This window comes from Macaca mulatta, chromosome 15 (genome assembly GCF_049350105.2).
Source record: "Macaca mulatta isolate MMU2019108-1 chromosome 15, T2T-MMU8v2.0, whole genome shotgun sequence".
Taxonomy (NCBI): domain Eukaryota; kingdom Metazoa; phylum Chordata; class Mammalia; order Primates; family Cercopithecidae; genus Macaca; species Macaca mulatta.
This window is the reverse complement of record NC_133420.1, coordinates 54,315,354-54,335,273: the sequence shown is the minus strand read 5'-3', so window position 1 is coordinate 54,335,273 and position 19,920 is coordinate 54,315,354. Positions and strand designations below refer to the sequence as shown.

General features: G+C 38.3%; 1 long non-coding RNA gene across 1 annotated transcript; it reads right to left on the bottom strand.

The window, feature by feature from the left end:
• Window positions 1-7,053: 7,053 nt before the first annotated feature.
• On the bottom strand, window positions 7,054-19,337 carry LOC144334857 (uncharacterized). Its single transcript, XR_013405111.1, has 3 exons — window positions 18,953-19,337; window positions 13,963-14,078; window positions 7,054-13,467 (listed from the first exon to the last, which is right to left on the bottom strand). It is a non-coding gene; the product is annotated as an uncharacterized LOC144334857 (long non-coding RNA).
• Between the last annotated feature and the right edge of the window lie 583 nt (window positions 19,338-19,920).

Genomic DNA, 19,920 nt, shown 5'->3' with positions numbered 1-19,920 from the left:
AACACTTATCCAAAGTCTTAGGGGGCTTAACACAAACAAGGTTTATTTCTCATTTGTGTTTTTCCACCATGTATCAGCAGGGAGCAACCACATATTGTAAACTCTCGGCGACCCAGGCTGATGCAGAATGCACCATCTCAAACATTACTAGTTATTGCCTCAGAGGGATGGAGAACTGACCATTTCACATCAGCAATTAAATGTTCCACTTCGAAGTGACACATGCCACTTTTACTAACAAACTTATTAGTCACATGGACTGACCCAACCACAACAGGGCCAAGAAATACAATGTTAGCATGTGACTGGAAGTGAAGAGAACTGAAAACTATTTGGCAATATTTTTACCTAGTATCTAATACTCCTAAGTGAGAATTCAAGTACTTTTTTGGTACAAACATAGAAATAACATGCTCTTAAAATTTCAGAATTCTTAAAACTCATGTACATTAAAATAAAAGTATTCTTATAATTGAATAATTTCTTATTCAGAAATAAGTTGGTCCTGAAGCAGTCTATTCTGAACCAGATAACTGCATGCAGTTTAGTTCTATCTGTACCTGCTTAGTCCAACTCTATTTATATTTTTATTTAGAGTTAAGACATATAAACATAATCTCATAAACTGGAGACAGATTATAGAAAGGGACAATAGGATTTCTTCGAGAGAATTTTATTCAGGGATGAAGGAATTGGTATGAACAGAAACTGACCTCTTTCAACATTAAGCTTTTATGTGTATCCATCCTAGCCCCCAGCTATAATTGTGTATAAGACCAGGGAGGATAAAGGGGCTTTGTGTCAATTCCAAGGTCTGTTTCACTAGATAAGTCATGTTTTGAGACTCAAATAAGACTGCTGTAAAGTAAGTATTTTTACAACTTAACATATCCTTTACAAGTGCAGGCATGCTTGTATCTTGGCAACAGTATTGCTGGTTCATGCCATCTTAGGCTACTGGAAATGGTGCCATTGTAAAGCCAAAACCTTTAAGTAGGTTTGGAGTCCAGCAGCTAGGAAAGCTTCATCAGACTAGCAAAAAGGGTTGTGACAAAAGAAAATCACGAAGAGCTTGTATTCAGTAAATAGTGCCGGTAGAAATCGAACCAATGCCAAAGGCACGGAGATGTAGCTTCTTGGAGCAGAATCTGTATAGAACAGTTGAGGTTAGTGCCTGTAGAATCCTGAATTGGTTAATAACAATTAGTTAATTTCCACAAAGATTCATTCACTATATGTCTACTAAATACCTATTCTTTGCAAATCATGGTCCTAAATTTTTCTAGGTGTTGGACAACACTGGGTAAGCAAATAAATTTTCTACTCTCATGGAGCTAAAATTTAGGAGGAGGAGAGAAAATATAAGTACATGAGGAAATAAAGTAGTTTTAGATATTCACCTCCAGGATGTGAAAGAAAGGAATCAAGGATGACTTCTAGGGTTTGGTGAATGGTTATGCCATTTAATGTAAAAGCATAAGAGTTTCATAAGAGTTCCAAAATCAAGTGTTCAGTTTGGGACAAGTAGATTTTGAGATGCTGACAAGATATTAGTGGAAATGTTGACTGGGCAGTGGCATTCAGGAGCTTGATGGACAGTCATGTGTCTGCACTGCAACAAGCACTGAATTAGAGGTAGGAGCATTGGTAGTGCAGCCTGGAGTAAAAATAAAGCCGGCATCCAGTGGCTGCCTGGACTGATTCATAGTTCATATAACCCATCTCTTGTGTACTCCCACAGACGTGTCTAATATTGGCATATAAGTGATGCATCCCAATAACGTGTCCCCATGTTATTTTCACTGTACAATTTATTTCACAATTAATATTTAGTCAATGTCTACAGATAAGTGATGTTTTCTTTGGGGAGACAGTGTGGTATAACAAGAGGTTACTAGGTGTGAAGCCAAAGTGTGATAATTCTCCTTCAATGAATAACTTGTTGCTTCAACTGCTGGAAGTCCTATTGGCAGACAATCTTCAGCTGTCAGCACCTTCAGAGATTGCTTCAGCCACAGAGAGCCACTTTTCTCAAGGTCATGCTCCTTTCCAGGGTGGCCCACATTCAATTACTGATCTATTGGTCTATGTGGGAAGATTTATGCTGTGGCATCTAAGCCCAACTTGGGACCACTCTGCAGGAAACTGCAGTCTAGCCTAGTGGGGCTGGCAGTCATTAGGCCTTTATCACAACTCAGCTTCTGCTCCGTCCTGCTGCTAGCCTCCCATTCACAAGTGTTGGTGCCAAGGGCACTCTTTCATAAATTCCCGCTCACTACACACTATCCTGGCACCTGCTCTCTGGGGAACCCAGCTTGCAGCACAGAGACTATTTCTATTTTATTATTTACCATGTAAATATACTTGTGGTTGTTTGACAGGTTGGCAACATTTTTGACACTCTTCCCAGAAAAGTTGAAATCTCCATTCCCTACTTGTGAAACTACGTGGATCTTTGCTACTGCTTCAACAAACAGAGGAATATGGTGGGAAAGGGGGCTGCGTGATGTGTAACTTATGAAGCTAGGGAGCAAAGGACGTGAGATTTCTGCTGGTCCCTCTTGGGACATTCATTCTGGGAACCTTTGGTTCACAGGCACAAAGTCCAGCCACCCTGAAGTTGCTCTGCAGAGAGACCATGGAGAGAAAACAGAGGGTGTTATGTCTGAGGATCCCCAACTATTCTAGATCCCAGATGTTTGCGTTGTTTCAGACCAGGCACCAAACATGTGAATAAAGCCTTAACATATCCTTTACAAGTGCAGGCATGCTTGTATCTTGGCAACAGTATTGCTGGTTCATGCCATCTTAGGCTACTGGAAATGGTGCCATTGTAAAGCCAAAACCTTTAAGTAGGTTTGGAGTCCAGCAGCTAGGAAAGCTTCATCAGACTAGCAAAAAGGGTTGTGACAAAAGAAAAGCACGAAGGGCTTGTATTCAGTAATGTGCCCTCAGCCCCAGCCATCAATGACCACAACTGCATGAGAGACTCCAAACAAGGATTGACTAGCTAAGCCCAGGGAACCCTCAGGTGAGGAAAAAAAAAAAAAATAGTTATTGTTTTAAGTCATTGTTTTAGGATGGTTTGTTCACACCTATAAATAGTTATAACAATAATTAAATTATTTTAATTCTCTCAGCCTCAATTTCTCTGTGATATGGGAATAATTTTATTAAGACCTTCTGAACCTATTGCACTAGCAAGTTTTGGAAATAACAGTTACAGCATATGGAAACTTGCTTTATAAGCTGTAAGACACATTAATTAGAGGTACAGTTTATTATAATTATCATGATAAATCCTCATTAATGTGGAATGGAATATACAGAATACCAAAAAATAATGATTCCTTATCTCAAGGAGTAGCAATATTGGCTCTCAGTTTATAATCATTTATTCTAACCACAAAAAAAAGTAAACAGAAGGGTCTGGAATGGCAAAGGGAAAATGGAAATCAAAAATGGATTTAAAAGCAATAATGTAATATTTATTTTTCCTTATCTACCCCTTCTGTACAGCTCAGATCAAAAGAGTATTTTTAGGTATATTTGCAGAAGACAAAACTTTGTCCTCTCTGCAAGCTTCAAGCATGGAAATTTGGCACTTAACAATTCTCTCTTTTACATTCACTAAATGTTGCTCCTACTGCCCTCCTCTATTTGTTCTCTGCCCTACATATTTTGAATGCCTTTATCTCTAAGTAGATGTAAACACCTTTAAAGAAATAGTCCAGGGATTCTTCATAGTTGTGCCCTAGGAATAACTGTCAGAGTACTTTGTAAACCGAAGGCACCTAACACATGTTTACAAAATAAACTCCAAAGATTGCAAATACAATTTTAAAGATACTAAAGGATCAACGATTACTTATTACTAATCTACTTTTTACTTAATTGAAACTTAGGAATTCAACTACCAGTTTAAATGGATTTTTCTTTTTTTATTTCATTTTATAGGTTCCAAGATTTCCGCCAAGTCTTTACTAGTGTAACCTGCCAAATATTCCAATTCTCCTAACTCCCGCTCTACCAGGCACATTTTGAGATTGCATTTTCTGAGCCCCTTGTGATGAATAGTTGTAGCAAATTCTGAGTATAAGTGATGTATATCACTTTGGGTGTAACATTTAAGTCATAGATCTAAACCCTCCCAAACTTTTTATTTCCTCTGGCAATGATTTGCAAGATTCTAGGTGGTAGCTGCCCCACTGACTAGCTTCCATAGTGACTATGAGCAGAAATACCTTCTCTTCTGACTTGATATGAACATGGAGCATCAACAAAAAATAAGTCATTGTTACTTTTTAAGCCCTTGAGGTTTGTTTTCTGTTACTGTTGTTCATTTGTTTTCTGTTTTTGTTTTTGTTTTTTTTTTTTCACAGCATAATTTCCTGATATAGTCTTAAGTATAGATAGACTATACACTTGGTGACTGAAACTGATTGATGGGTTTGGCAAAGCCTGACAGCAGAAGAATCACAGCCCTGGTACAATTTCTCTCCTTTCCAGTTATTTGTCAGTGGCATCTAAATTGGTTTAGTAAATCAGCACTAATCTTGAAATTCCACATTGTTACCATAGAGACCACAAGTCAGTACTTCTAATGACTGAGTCATATGCACTTTTATGCTTCCCAAAGTCTATGTTATTTCTGTTAAAATAGCCTATTGTATCTCAAATTATTCCTGGAGTTGTCTTAGATGAGTTCCCCAGAAACGACTCTGAGACAAAGATTTGTATTCGGAAAGTTTGGCTGGGAGTGCTATCCGGAACACACATGACCGAGTGAAGAAAACATACTTGTCCAGAGGAAGATGCTGAACTGCAGTGCAATCAGAACAAAGACCTTAGCTGATGGCATGGGGAGCGTTTAGATGGCCCTTTATAGTTGTCCTGGTTGAAACAAAAGGTACGGACTCTTGTGTCTCTGCATCAACCAGTCATTGGATACAGGTGACCACAGGGGAGGAAATGTAACTTTCAGCTAGGCAAAGCCTGGGAAGGAACTCAATGATGAGCTGTCACCAGCCAACACTCTTGCCAAATGAAGGAATTTATGCCTCTGTCCTGAAGAGAATTCTGCAGGTTGCAACACAGTAACCACTGTAAAAGCAATATAAGTTTCTAATGAAATCTTTGGCAACCTGCCACCAGGTTATCTCCTGTTAAAACCATTACTACAGTTTCTGTCCACCATGATCTGTCCACTGAATTGCTGTTTCCCTGTCTCCAAGCATCAAATGCATACCTAACCTGAAGAATTCAGCTCAAACATCATCTAGTAAAATCCTCCAAAAAAAATCTCTCCTGATGATGTTACCAACCATGATTTTTTTTTTCTTCTTGTGGACTTTCTTGGCATTCTATGCCAAAACTGTTTCATAAGTTTGCTTCATGTAAGAAAAAAGCCCTCTAAGTGGATGACTATGGAGCTGATGCTCAAACCTGAGGTATAAAGAAACCAAGATGGAGGTTGATAGAGGTGGGAGAAATAACTTGACATATTCAGTAGGGGATTCTTTAGGTCTCATTTGTTCCTCTAGGGTCCCACACAGATAACACTAGTGCTGAGGCCCAAAGTGTCCTGTAGTCCGGGGCTATGTTTTGTAAGCCAGATTCTTCTCTTTTCACCATACTGTATGAATTGCTTCCCCATTAATATTCCCAAAGGTTTAGTAAAGGATTTTTCTAAAGTTCCTTTCTTGACTTGCCCTTGCTTCAGAACCTTAAAAGGAGAGATCATTTCGATTCCTTCTTAGGGTTTTTGTGCCCCTTCCCCACTCACGACTCCATCCCCATCTGTTACCAGAAAGGGGTCCTGATCCAGACCCCAAGAGAGGTCTGTACAGGGACTGCGTAGACAAGCTATGAGGCCAGTTTTCCCAAAGGGCTTTTACTGGCTCTACAAGTTAAACATGCCATTCCAGTCAAAGTCTTAGTAAAATAATCAGTTTCTCCAATTGTGTCCTGTTACAAAAGAAAACAGATTCTTATTGCACTTATGCAAATAACTATATTATCATAAGTTAAGAATACTCACAGATGGTTTCCAAATTCTGGAGAAATCAGGCAGCAAGAAACAAATATGCTCCCAACTTTGTTCACAGGAGTATACTTGTATTAGTTCATTTTCATACTGCTATGAAGAAATACCTAAGATTGAGTAATTTATAAAGAAAAAGAGGTTGAGTGGACTTACAGTCCCCTTCCCTGGGGAGGCCTCACAATCATGGTAGAAGGTGAAGGAGGAGCAAAGGCATGTATTACATGGTGGCAGGCAAGAGAGCATGTGCAGGGGAACTGCCCTTTATGAAACCATCAGGTCTCCTGAGACTCACTATCACGAGAACAGCATGGGAAAAACCCACCCCATGATTCAATTGCCTCCCAATGGGTCCCTGCCATGACACATGGGGATTGTGGGAGCTACATTTCAAGATGAGATTTGGGTGGGGACACAGCCAAACCATATCAATAATTTACTCAATTGTTAAAAGCTGTAAATAGCCCAAAAGAAAAGTTTTCTTGGCTCTGAGAAACAAAAGATCAGCAATGTTTTAAGCTAAAAACCAAAAAAAGATTACTTCAGGCTTCTATTAGTTCAGTCCATGCAATTAACTCCTGTTCTGCTTGATATTCATGAACAGTTCAGCCCTCCATGAGAGTTCTGAAAGTTTTTCCTCTATTATAATGTCACAATCTCCAGAGTTACCAGAAACCTGCATTCAAGAGCACCTGTCAAAGTCTTATAGCTGATTATAAACCACCTTTTGAAGAGGATCAAAATAAGACAACAATTGTCCATGAATGACAAAATGTCTTAGGACAGCCACTATTAAAGCCACAATTGACAAGAAAATTTTGGGTACTTCTGTGGCATACAAAAATTTTACATAATAATTATGACAATACATGCACTAAATCATATGAGAATTATAGGAGTTTCCCATAATTTTGGAACACATACCTAAAACTTATTTACACAAATAAATCTTTTGCTCCTTAATAGAGGGAAGACTTAGCTTTCCAAACAATCTGACTCTCTCCTTCCCCAGGAAAACAAAACTATTTTAATATTTTTTAATATAACATGAAAATCTTGTTCAACAGAGAAAGCCAAATTTCACCTTTACATTAACACAGTATTGATGCCAAACCTAATTCTTAATAAAACCTTATAGACAAATCTATCCAATCTTAATCAGTTAGATCATCAGGTAAGATTCTCATAAACCTTTTATAACCCTTTACAATTTTTTGTTAAAGAGCAGATCAGTGTTGTAAGAAAACCCTGTTGTGCTTTTATTCCAATGTTCAATTTATGAAAAAACCTGAATACCCCCTTTAATTGTAGCTAATATGTTCACACACAGAATTTCTTTTATAAGATTAATTGTTCACAAAACTTCCACAACTTGTTTAAACCTTTATCTTTTTTCTATATAGCTTGAAAAAAAAATTTAAGCCTCTAAACTAGGCCAAAAAAAAATCCATATTCCCATGCCTTCTTATAATTTTTTTACCAAAAACACATCACTGTTCTTACACACATTGCACGTAAAACTGTTTATTCAGTAGACTCAATTAAATGTTACAATGCTAACTGAGCAGCTTTTATTCTTGGTGAAAAATCTGGTAAGTAAGGATTTTAATTATCTATCAAGTGTGGAGCCTAAGACACTAGAGAGAAGTCCAGAAAAGGTCTTTTTTCAGCATAGCCAGGGGGGCATGGCTAACTCCACATGTTCACATGCCTTACCTGGAATCTAATGGCTCCAAAGCAGGTAAGTTATCAAGTTAAAGAAGCAGTTTATGATATTAAAGCATTTGGCAAACCTAAATCTGACTGGGCTAATTTAGACCAAATGTCTTTATTTTACCAATAATCTTTAAAACTGTCTGTAATTCCTAAATATTACTAAAGTTACATGAATTAAAAGGCATTTGTTTTTATTTTTCTGACAATATTTGCTTTAATTACCTATTATCTTTAAACCAATTAATCAGAGCTCTTATGTATAAACATCACACACACAACACATGTAAATATGCAGACAGAGAGAAAATTCAGTACTTTTAAGATTTGCCATTTGCAAGTTTCTTAATTGGATTGCTGGCTTTAGGGTGGAGCCCTTGGAGGAATAGGACTGGGAAAGCATACAGTTTCCAGGGCCTAATAAGCAGGCACAGCTGGAAGGCAAAACAGAGCCCCAAAATTAAGGGTCTCATTTTTATATTAGATCCTGGATCTCTGAAGAAAAGAGGGAATTAGGCATGAGATCATGTCATTTGCAGGGACATGGATGAAGCTGGAAGCCATCATTCTCAGCAAACTAACATAGGAACAGAATACCAAACTCCACATGTTCTCACTTATAAGTGGGAGCTGAACAATGAGAACACATGAATACAGGGAGAGGAACAACACACACTGGGGCCTGTTGGAGAGAGCACCAGGATAAATAGCTAATGCATGTGGGGCTTAATACCTAGGTGATGGGTTGATAGGTGCAGCAAACCACCATGGCATATGCTTACCAATGTAACAAACCTGCACATCCTGCACATGTATCCCAGAGCTTAAAGTTAAATTTTTAAAAAGAGGGAATCAACCCATCTCCCATGGGAGTCTTATCTCTCAGTGGGGAATGGGGACAGTTTCAAACTTTCTAGGTGGCCAAGAACATGATTCTCTAATCCAAACATGCAAAGTGCCAAGTATCCCCCCATAACTGCCATTAGCCTCCCCAAAAGTATATTTCCTACCTAGTTATTACATACCAAAACTCTCTCATAATGCAAAGTAATTTCTGATACCCCAAAAGTCAATAATGTCCGACATCACAATGCAAAACAGAGGAGAGCCTTAGATTTTGAGAGGGATCTATCTGATTTCAGGTTCTGGGTTTTCATGAAGAAAGCAGAGGTTTTTCCCCAAACAGCGTCTGTGGTGCTTCCTGTTTTTCCCAAGGAGTCCCAGGCTGTTAGAGCTTGAATATACACTTTTAATGAAGCTGACTTTTAACCATAGCATTCTTAAAATAAAAAAAAATCTCATTATCAGACTCTAGCCAGGCAAACAGCAAATACTTCTAGCTTTTGAACTTTACCAAAGGTAACCTCCCAGGTACTCAGAAAAAGGAAAATTCAAGAAAGGAAGTCAGAAGTTGTTCTACAGCACTGGGCAGTCTCCATTGCTTTTCCCAGAAGGAGTCTAGAGCAGCCAATTTTGAGCTTGCAAAGCCTTTTAACTGCTCAATATAATTTTTAGGGGTATGATATGAACCCCAAAGTTCCTGTCCTCTGGATGACAGAGACAAAGAGGAAGTACTGCCACATGGTTATAAGGTCAAACTCCCAAGAACATAAAACAAGACAAGAGGGAAACTTCAGTTTTGCTTTTGTTTTGTTTTGTATTGTTTTGTTTTGTTTTGTTTCAGGGACCTGAAGCAAAGTTTGTAAGTGACCAGTTTGATGGGCTGTCTTGAACAGCAGTCTTATAGGGTGTATTAGTCAGGGTTCTCTGAAGCTATAGTACTAACAGGATAGATGAATAGATGAATGGAGAATTTTTAGAAGAATTGTCTCACATGATTACAAGGTGAAGTCCCACAACAGGCCATCAGCAAGCTGAGGGGCCAGGAAGCCAGTCCCAGTCCCAAAACCTGAAAAGTAGGGAAGCTAATAGTGCAGCCTTCAGTCTGTAGCTGAAGACCCAAGAGCTGCTGATGAATCACTGGTATAAGTCCAAGAGTCCAAAAGCTAAAGAACTTGGAGTCTGATGTTCAAGGCCAGGAAGCATCCAGCATGGGAGAAACATGGAGGCCAGAAGACTCAGCCAGTTGTCTTTCCACATTCCTCTGCCTGCTTTTATCCTGGCCAAGCTGGCAGCTGAATAGATGGTACCCATCCAGAATGAGGGTGAGTCTGCCTCTCCCAGTTCACCAACTCAAATGTTAATCTCCTTTGGCAGCACCCTCACAGACACACCCAAGAACAATACTTTGCATCCTTCAATACAATCAATTTAACACTCAGTATTAACCACCACATGGGGGCTTAAGCCTGTATTCTATCCTAAGGTACACCTTCTTCTGACAGAACAATATGGAAAGACAAATTTATAGGACAAAGTACCCCAAAGTCACTACAGCTTAAGACGAACTTAATGAAAAAATTCTTTTTCCTATTAATTAAAACTTCACAAGAAATAAACGGTGATATTTACCATTCCTATAACTTGTTTGCACAGACAGGCCAGCAGTCTGAATGGTAAGAACCTTACCGTTTTGCTGGCATGCCAGGCTTCTGAGTTCCCTTTCCCTGAGCAGCCCTAGTGACCTGTCTTGTGGCATCATAGCCCAAGGGGTCAAACCACAACACAAAGGAAAATCACCTTTTTCCATTTCATGAAACCATTGGCAAAAGCCTCTCAATTTTGTAAGATGTCACCCAAGAGATTGCATGGGGTAACCAAATTAACATTTTCCAAAACAGCCAGAGCAAAATACATGTGACAAAACATAGATATTAGCCACTCTGCTTAGCACCCAGTATCAAACTGGCAAGGCTCAAACATGACCCTGGTTGGGCCTTGTCATCTTTGATCCACTCAAAGTGGTGTGGAATGATCTTCCGACCAGGAGTTGCAACATGTGGTCTCTGAGCAAACTGAAACCACAGACAGTTGCCCTGAGTAACAGAAAAGATAGAAAAGGAGAACAGCATTGCCTGCAGCAGGGTGGGCAAAATGAGGAGCTCAGGGAGGTCAGAGAAAGACCCATCCATTGCAGAATCTAAAGTTCGGGTGGCCAATTGTCTCATCAGCTTTCAAATTTTCCCCATATCCAGTGATCTTATATACACCTAATCCTGTCACCCACAGCCATCACCAAAGAGTGCAAGGCAGATTAATCCAAAGAGCGTAACAGTTAATATCCTATAATGTCAAATCCATTTTTAATCAAGAGGGACTTCTAATCCCCTTAGTCCTAGGAAGGACTCTAACCTTCCTAATTTGGGCCTTGAATCTAAGTTCCATCAAGTGTCCTTGCCTTTTATTAAGAGAGGCCTTTAAGCTGTCTTAGGAGAGACTCTAACTCTCCTAAGTTGGGCGTCTAACCCAATTCCATCCTTTAACCAGGTAAAATGGTTCCTACCACTTACCCAAAGTCATCCAATTGGTGCTCTAATCTATTTCCTTTGGATAGGGAGTCTCCTTAGTTTAATCACTTTGTGGTCACCAGGAAGATGTTACCAGAAAAGGGTCCTGATCAAGACTTTAAGCGAGGTTCTTGGACCTCATGCAGGAAAGAATTTGGGGTGAGTCCATAGAGTAAAGTGAAAGCAAGTTTATTAGGAAAGTCAAGGAATAAAAGAATTGCTACTCCATAGACAGAGAGCAGTGGCATAGGCTGCTTGACTAATTATACTTATAGTTATTTCTTGATTATATGCTAAACAAGGCGTGTATTATTCCCTAGTTTTCCAGGAAAGAGGTGGGCAATTCCCAGAACTGAGAGTTCCTCCCCTTTTTAGACCATAAAGTGTAACTTCCTGACATTGCTATGGCATTTGTGAACTGTCATGGCACTTGTAGGAGTGTCTTTTGGCATGCTAATGCATTATAATTAGCACATAATGAGCAGTGAGGACTACCAGAGGTTACTTTTGTCCCTATCTTGGTTTTGGTGGGTTTTAGCCAGCTTCTGTACCACATTATTTTATCAGTAAGGTCTTCGTGGCCTGTATGTTGTGCCAACCTCCTATCTTATCCTGTAACTAAGAATGCCTAACCTCCTGGGAATGCAGCCCAGCGGGTCTCACCCTCACTTTGCCCAGCCTGTATTCAAGATGGAGTTGCTCTGGTTCAAATGCCTCTGACACATCCGTGGCTGAAGTGGTTGTCCTGGTGTTAATTATTGAAGGATTCTGCCAAGGGGTAGGGAAATGTTAGAGAGTAAGTGTCTGGGCTGTCAGGTTTAACTGTCCTTTTCCCAGTAGAAATCCTCCCTACAGAATCAATCTTTTGTTATCTGTTTTAAATTTTATTTTTCAGGGAAGCAATGTTTTTATACTTTCAATTAAAATTATTTGTACATACATTTTATTTCCTCATGAGACCTTAAAAGTACTTGAGATAAAAAATTTAGGAAAATCAGTAGAAGCCTTAATTTTCCTATTTGCAAAATGAGTGGCAATAACTTTTCAAGGGCCCTTTTATCCATATTACTTGCTAATTTTATACAACTCAGCCTAAAATTATAGGATGTCACAATTCTAGACAGGTCGAGTGTCCTTAATCTCTGGTTTCCATATTAGTTTGCTGGCTGATATGCTGCCTATATCTTTTTGTTATTTTCAGGTAACATAATTGCTCTGGAAAAGAAGGCAAGAAAGTAAAACAAGGCAGTTTCACCACACCTATCATCAGGAACTCAGGGGCAATTTGACTTAAAGCAGCTTGAAATTTTAAAAGAAAAACAGAAAATGCAATCTGTTTTCTCATTTGTTCGGTTTCCTCTTTCAACAAGCACACTCTATCTCGCTAAAGATTTCCCCCTAAAAAGAAAACACATTGCACAGCTTGACCTATAATTTAAATCACAATTAAGCTTCCAGTTAGAATGTATCTTCATCATAAATCTACTGTAAATCCCCCAGTGTTCTGTTAAATTCCCTGAGCCTCTCAAACAGCAGGACCCCCGTTTTATTTTCCCTAGTTATAAAATGCTGGATTATAGCTTATTTATGAGTTTCATGAATAAGAAAAATTTGATTGCCATTCACAGAGAAATTCTCACCAGGTTATTATATTCCTGGATCCTATTAATAAAAATACACAAACTAAAAATTACTCCAAATTAGTCATTCAAGTAGAAATGCTTGCAAGACTTCTTTGTATAAAAAGAAGATGCCACCAAACAGCACTATTAAGAACATTTCCTCCTACTGCTCCTGGTCATCACTGCTACCTCTGCTAAATCCAATCTGCTTTTTATAAACATTTATAAATCTACCTTTTAGCCTGCTATAGCAATCCTTCCTGAGGGACATTGCTTTTTCACTAGGAATTTACTCCTTATGAGTAGTGCCTAAGCAGTTCAGATTTTATGTTCTTGACCTAAATCTGGGTACCCATTATAAATCCAGACTTGACGGAGAATGTCCAAGCATCTGGTGAAATGGGTCATCTGGGGTTTCAAAGATTTGAGGGCTTCCATAGTCACATGGAAAGGACAATTACTTGAGGCATGAAGACTGATAGGTACTCCCAGGGTAGTGTAAAATTGTTGTATAAAGTTCTGCTTTATAATCAATAAAATTAGAATTGATATTTACTACAATATAAGCTCCATACAGCAGAAATTTTTGTAAGCACTCAATTATTTGTTGAATGAGTGGATGGACTTTCATCTCACCTCTGCTCTGTGATCAAAGCCTAGTTCCAAGATCTACCTTCTTCACCTATGAAAAGGAAATTACATGTATTACATGAAGTAACTTAGGAAATGTGTATGGAACTAAGTATAGCACAAGTATAAATCAATATTTTAAGCAATAAAATTACTTTCTAATAATCATAAATAATTCAAACTAAGTCTAAAATAAAAGATTATTTAAATCCTTGAAAGGCAACAATGGGGAAAACTGTTGTCTAAAAATTGCAAGCATTTTCTTTCTCTTAAAATGTGAAGGATTAAATTTTCAGGCACAAAAAGCTTTTGTTTTTGTAAAGTCATCTGAATGGATATTTATTTACACAAATGTAGAACGATGGTTCCCAGTTGCAATATACATATTTTAGACATGTAGCAGCAAATAAATGAACTGCTTTGCTTTATATTTTAACATAGTGACATTAATGTAAACAGGTTTATTTTTAAAATATCTTTCTTTTCTTAGCATAAGGACAGAAAGATGTTTTTATTACGTATGTACCTAGACTATTCCATGCCTTACATTATTGCTTGTCCTTATGAAATTGCATGAGTGTTTTCCCAAAGAAGTTGCCCACAGGAGACTGGGAGAGGATACTGGCAACGGTAGAAAAGACTTGGAGACATGATCTTCATCATCTATTGACAAAGGACATAAAGAGAACATGATTTGGACTGCTGAAGCCTCACCTGAACTCCACTGTGGATTTCCTACAATTGCTGTTATTTAAAAACACATCATCTAATTCTCAGAAATGTATTGATGCCACACATTATCATGGTCTGAAGACCCTCAGGAACCAAAGCACAAAACCACACTCTTACGGTGGGGTGGAGTTTGGGGAGAATGGACTATGGGGAGTGGGGAGACCAAAATCGAATGCACAGAAGTCTATGAATTCCCCATTTCCCACCTACTTATAATGGGATAGAAGTGGGACTGGAAGTCAGTGTGTGGAGATAAGGCCAGCATGGGAAAGGGAAGAGAGAGTGATCAAGGTAATGCCTGAGTTTCTATGCCCATTAATGTTTGATGGAGTATGCAGGTAATTACCTAGGAACTTAAATATGGGTAAAAATAACAACAAAACAACAAACTTTCATCTGAAAAAATCTGGAAAACAATAGTTTCTGATTTGGAGAGAATGACCATTTTTATAATCTTTGTATGTTCATGTAGTTGCTCATCCCTTCAACTAGCACTTATGGAGCACAACTCTGTATCCAGAATTGGACTGGATGCTGGGTTTATAGGCACTTACAAGGCAAGACCACTGACATCAAGGTGCTCACAGTGGGAGACAAACATATAAATAAATGCATGTAACAGGAGTCTGTGTAATTAATAAGATAATACAAAGGAGGGTTAGTAATTATACCTCGACAGCAACTAAGAAAGTGGTAGCTGAATTAGATTCTTTCAACCCAAAACTGCAGCTGTTCATAAAGCATGGAAGATTGTTTTTACTTTACTGGCAAAAAAAAATTGCAACCAGAGGAAAATAATATGGTGCTGAGAGCCCTCTGAAGCATACAGCTGGCATAAATATTTTGTGGTACATTCCTTAGCCTACTATCACAGTGGTCACTGATAATCTTATACAAATAGAATATGTTGATAACAGGTTTTTTCTTAAGTTTTCAATATTAGATTATTGAGAAATGATCACTACAATGAACTCACTGAACCTTAAAATACTATTTTGTGAAATATATTGTATATTTTCAAGTATTTTTTCTTTTTTAAACTATTCTTTTCTTGTACCTTAATGAGCAAGCAGAAAATGAAACCCCTGAACTTATTCATATTCAATATTTGTTAAGTATCTACTATGTGACAAGCACCAATATGTATCACAAAGGTACGTCACAATGGGAATGGAGGTCAGAAGAAAAGTGTGGATAAAGGGTTAAGGGATTATGGAAGAGGTTGTAAGTAACGTAAGAAATGGATCAGATTTGGGGTTTAAATACATGTAGAAATACACAAGGGGGAGAAGTGAAGAGTCAAAGGATATTTCAAGTTCAGCATGTGCAAAGAAAGAGATGGAGAAGTGAACACCGATGCTTCAGGAATGATGAAAAGTTAAGATGGTGCATAAAATGCTCCATAACCTGCCTTCTGTGGATCTCTTACACTAAATCTTGATACTTCTTGCATCATATGTTATGTTTATCTTCTGTGCCATTGCCTGTGCAATCTACTCTATTTAGATGATTGCCTTTCACTCTTCATTTCTCCTGGGTAATGTCTTTATATAAGCCTTCTCCACTCAACTATGGATTCCTTGGAGACAGGCACACATCTTATTCATCTTTGATTCCCAGCACATAACACAATTCTTGGCACAATGCAGGCATTCTATAAATGCCTGTTGAATCCATTGATTCATCTATCCACCAACAAAGTTAGTGAGCACCTTCTTTTGTCATTGGTTGGTGCATAAGTTCACAACAGTTAAAAAAAAAAGGACATGGTAATCCAAAGAAGAGAGGTTAGAATTAACTTTGTGTGTAATTTTCACCAAAGGTTTATACAGAGGGAAGAGGTACCATTTTTATATAGAAACATATATATATATATATATATACACACACATACACACACACACACACATATATATATATAAACTTTAGAGAGGGCAGAGTCTTGTTGAAGTAGAAGATTAAGTTAAGATATATTTGTTGACTAGAGGACTGCAGAGTGGTATAAGAGGTAGTGGAGATGTTAACTGCAGAAGCAGTTTTTGTTCTGTAAACCAAAAATTCTGAGAGTGAAGACTCTCTTTGAATCTAGTAAGAATTGAGTTTGGTAATAAAAAGGAACCAGTTGGAGGAGGATCAGGCAGATGTGTGTGGATTTCAAATAAAAAGTAACAATGGACCACCATGACAAGGAGAACTATGAAATGAGAATAACATTTGAGGAACAGAAGCCAATAATTATCCCCATAAAAGAATGGGTATGACAAAGCAGAAGAGAGGTGAGATAGGTAGCTCTGGCTATTAACCAGCATGCAAGTGATAAAAGCCAAGGATAGCTGGAAAAACAGAAAGAAACAAATATGAAACAAGTAAGAATAGAACTTACTTTATGAGTAGTACATGAAAATTTTTTTTAAAAAAAAAACCTCTGTCACCAGGCTGGAGTGCAGTGGCACGATCTTGGATCACTGCAACTTCCACCTCCTGGGTTCAAGCGATTCTAGGGCCTCAGCCTCCCAAGTAGCTGGGATTACAGGCACGCATCACCACACCCAGCTAATTTTTGTATTTTAGTAGAGATGGGGTTTCCATGTTGGGGCCAGGATACTCTTGATCTCCTGACCTCCTGATCTGCCCACCTTGGCCTCCCAAAGTGCTGGGATTACAGGCATGAGCCACTGCGCCTTGTCGAAAATACTTTCTTAAGACCTAGTACCAGACTTCATTAGAGAAGTAATGACTGGTTTTTAGGAAAAGTGACTTTGAATATGGAATGTGAGCTCTGGAAGGAAGACTCAGGAGGAGCAAAACAAAGATCACTGATGTTCTTCACTAAAAGTAAATGAGAAGGCCTCCTCCAACATGGTTGACTGAGCTTTCCTTTATAAACTCATAGAAATAATGGATAAAATATAAGTATTGTTACATAAATCATATACAACCTTAAAAACAAAAAACAACAAAAAGGAAATTCTCAGTGCCCAAAATAAATTTTAAAAATTGAATAGCAGAAAGCAGAACTGATACTTTGGTAGCCCTCCAAAATTTTATACTTGGCCATATGCCTCAGGAACCAGTAGTTGGGTTTTAATGTCCAAGCACAAGGCTGAGCTTTAATGAGGCAGGTGAGCTGGAACTAAGCCCTTATGTAAAACCTAGAGCCTTAGGAATAGCCAGCCACTAGAACTGGAAAAAGGTAATCTACTAGTCTGGGGAAGCGATGAAGAAGTTTGTTCTTTGGGGCTTTGGATAGGGAGAAAAAAAGAAAAAACATAAGGTACCTATGAGAAATCAAAACCGCAGCCCTGCAAGAGATATAAATTTATAATATTTGCATAAGTCAGGAGCCACAGACTGAGAAATTATCATTTGAAAATGCTTCGGATCTTTAAGAGCTACAGTATGCTGGCAGAAGGAAATGCATAATTGCTCTAAAGGGACTCTTTTGCAACTAAGGGCATAAGAGAGTCCCATAAACAAAACCACCCACCGAAGAAGAGCACCACATGAGGAAATAAATCACTGAGTAAGAGTCAGTGGAGGTTGTCAACGAGAGTTAGGAACTGAAAAGCTAAAAATAACAGAACTAACAGAAAATAAAATAAAATAAAGACATATAACTTGACTAAAAGGGCAAAATAATAGAAATCATAGTGAAAGAATAGGCAGAATTCACAAAAAAACAAACATGTATTTTGGAAAACAATATTGTCATTGAAACGAAAATGAATGGGTCTAACCAGATCCCACTGGTGAATGAATATAATAACTTTCTTTCCTATTCCTCATTTTAAATTATACTTAGCTGGGTTTCTTTGCAAGTTTGTCAAACAGTTTATATTTGGTGAACCCACAGTTCAAATAATATGGCGTTAGAAATAAAATAGAGTCATGCGTTGCCTAACGACGAGATACGTTCTGAGAAATGCCTCATTAGGCAATTTCATTGTTGTGCAAACATCATAAAGTATACAAACCTAGATAGTATAGCCTTATGATCCTAGACTATAAACTTTTCTAGCATATTACTGTACTGAATAATGTAGGTAACTGTAACTCAATGTTGTGTTTGTGTTTCTAAACAGAAAGGGTAGTATGCTGCACTATCATGTTACAACATCACTAAGCAATAGGAATTTTTCAGCTCCATTATAATCTTAAGGGACCATAGTCATACAATGTAGTCGGACATTGAAATATTATGTGGTGCATGACTGTATTCAAAAAGTGTTGCTAGGCCCCTGCCCTCCAGCCTGAGACAGAGTGAGGCTCCCTCTCTAAAAAAATAAAAGTGCTGCTAGTCAATACAATGTAAAAATATAAACTGTCATTATCAATTCATTCCCTTGAACCTAAAAATAGTGTCTCAACAAAATGAGTCTTCCTTACTTCTGCGGGAAAGTCCTTTTTTTCCTGTCCTTTGTTCCAAGGAGAAAGGATTCACTCAGGTCCTTGTGAGAAGAGCTTCTTTAGCACTCTAAAATTAGAAAAGTATACCCTGGACAGAGCCGGTTCCTTCTAGTTCCCTAGGAGAGTAGAGCACCAAATTTTTCTCCTAGGTCTTGCTTTAGGGCTGTATGTGTGTCCTTGCTAGTACTGATGCCTTCCAATATAAGGACTCAGACTCCACTAGCTGCCAGATTTCTGCTTGAAACACTGCCTGCTAGTGTTGAAGATTTTAATCCATGGCCATGAAGCAAGAACAGTGTTTTCTTTAACTGCATCTACCCTATACTCTATCTCTGTTTCTACCCCTCACATCTCCAAATGAGGGGGCTTTACTGGCTTTGCGCCTTGTTTCCACTCACCTGTGGTGATCTCAGGAGGCAGAGTTTGAAGTTAGTCATCAGTGATTTCCTCAAGTCCATTTGTCCTATATTTAGCAGCAATTCCTTAGTGGTTCTGGCATGCAATAAGACTAAAACTGATAGAGATCTCCACCTTTATAAGCATTTTTCATTTTGATCAATGGTCTTAATGGGAGTAGTTAGATCTGCACATTCTTCTAACCACCCAGAAGTCCTTAACCAACAACAGTGCATTTGTATGTTTTCATCCATTTGACGTAAGTGCATCAGCTAGTTGTTAAAGTGCAAAGACTAACAGTCTGTCTTCACACATATTTCCATACCAAGAATCACTTTATTTCACAACTTGACTACGTCCACATTAGGATTTGTTGGCAAATTAAAAATTATTTACTCACAAAATGATAAAAGGAAGGAGACACAGGTGAAAGTAAATGTGTAAGAGTTAACAGAATCAATACAATTGAATAGCTGTGGAGCCTAGGGGATGCAGGATTCAAGGCAGACAAAGATATCTGCTGAAGTAAATTAATGTTAGGTCACTACCCATGGTTGACATCACAGAAGTGGGTAAGCATATCAGAGTAAATAAATGAATCCTTTCTTAAACAAAAAACCCATAAAACTTATTTTACTCCCTTAACGAGAAATATTTTCAAAATTTAGGCCCATTCCTGGTAGATTAAGACCAGTTCAGACGACTGCATTGCCATTCCAGGGCCAAGAAAGCAACTTTAAAAACACGCCCTATGCTATGGTCTAAATATGTCCCTCAAACTTCACATTTTGAAATTCTAACCCCCAAACTGATGGTTTTGGCAAGTGGCCTCTTGGGAAGTGAGGAATGGGAAGAAAGGAAAGGCCCTTATAAGATAGGCCCAAGGGAGGGCCTCTGCCTCTCCACCATGTGAGGACAGGGTCAGAAGGTGCTATCCACTGAACAGAAAGCACTCCTTCCTAGACACACC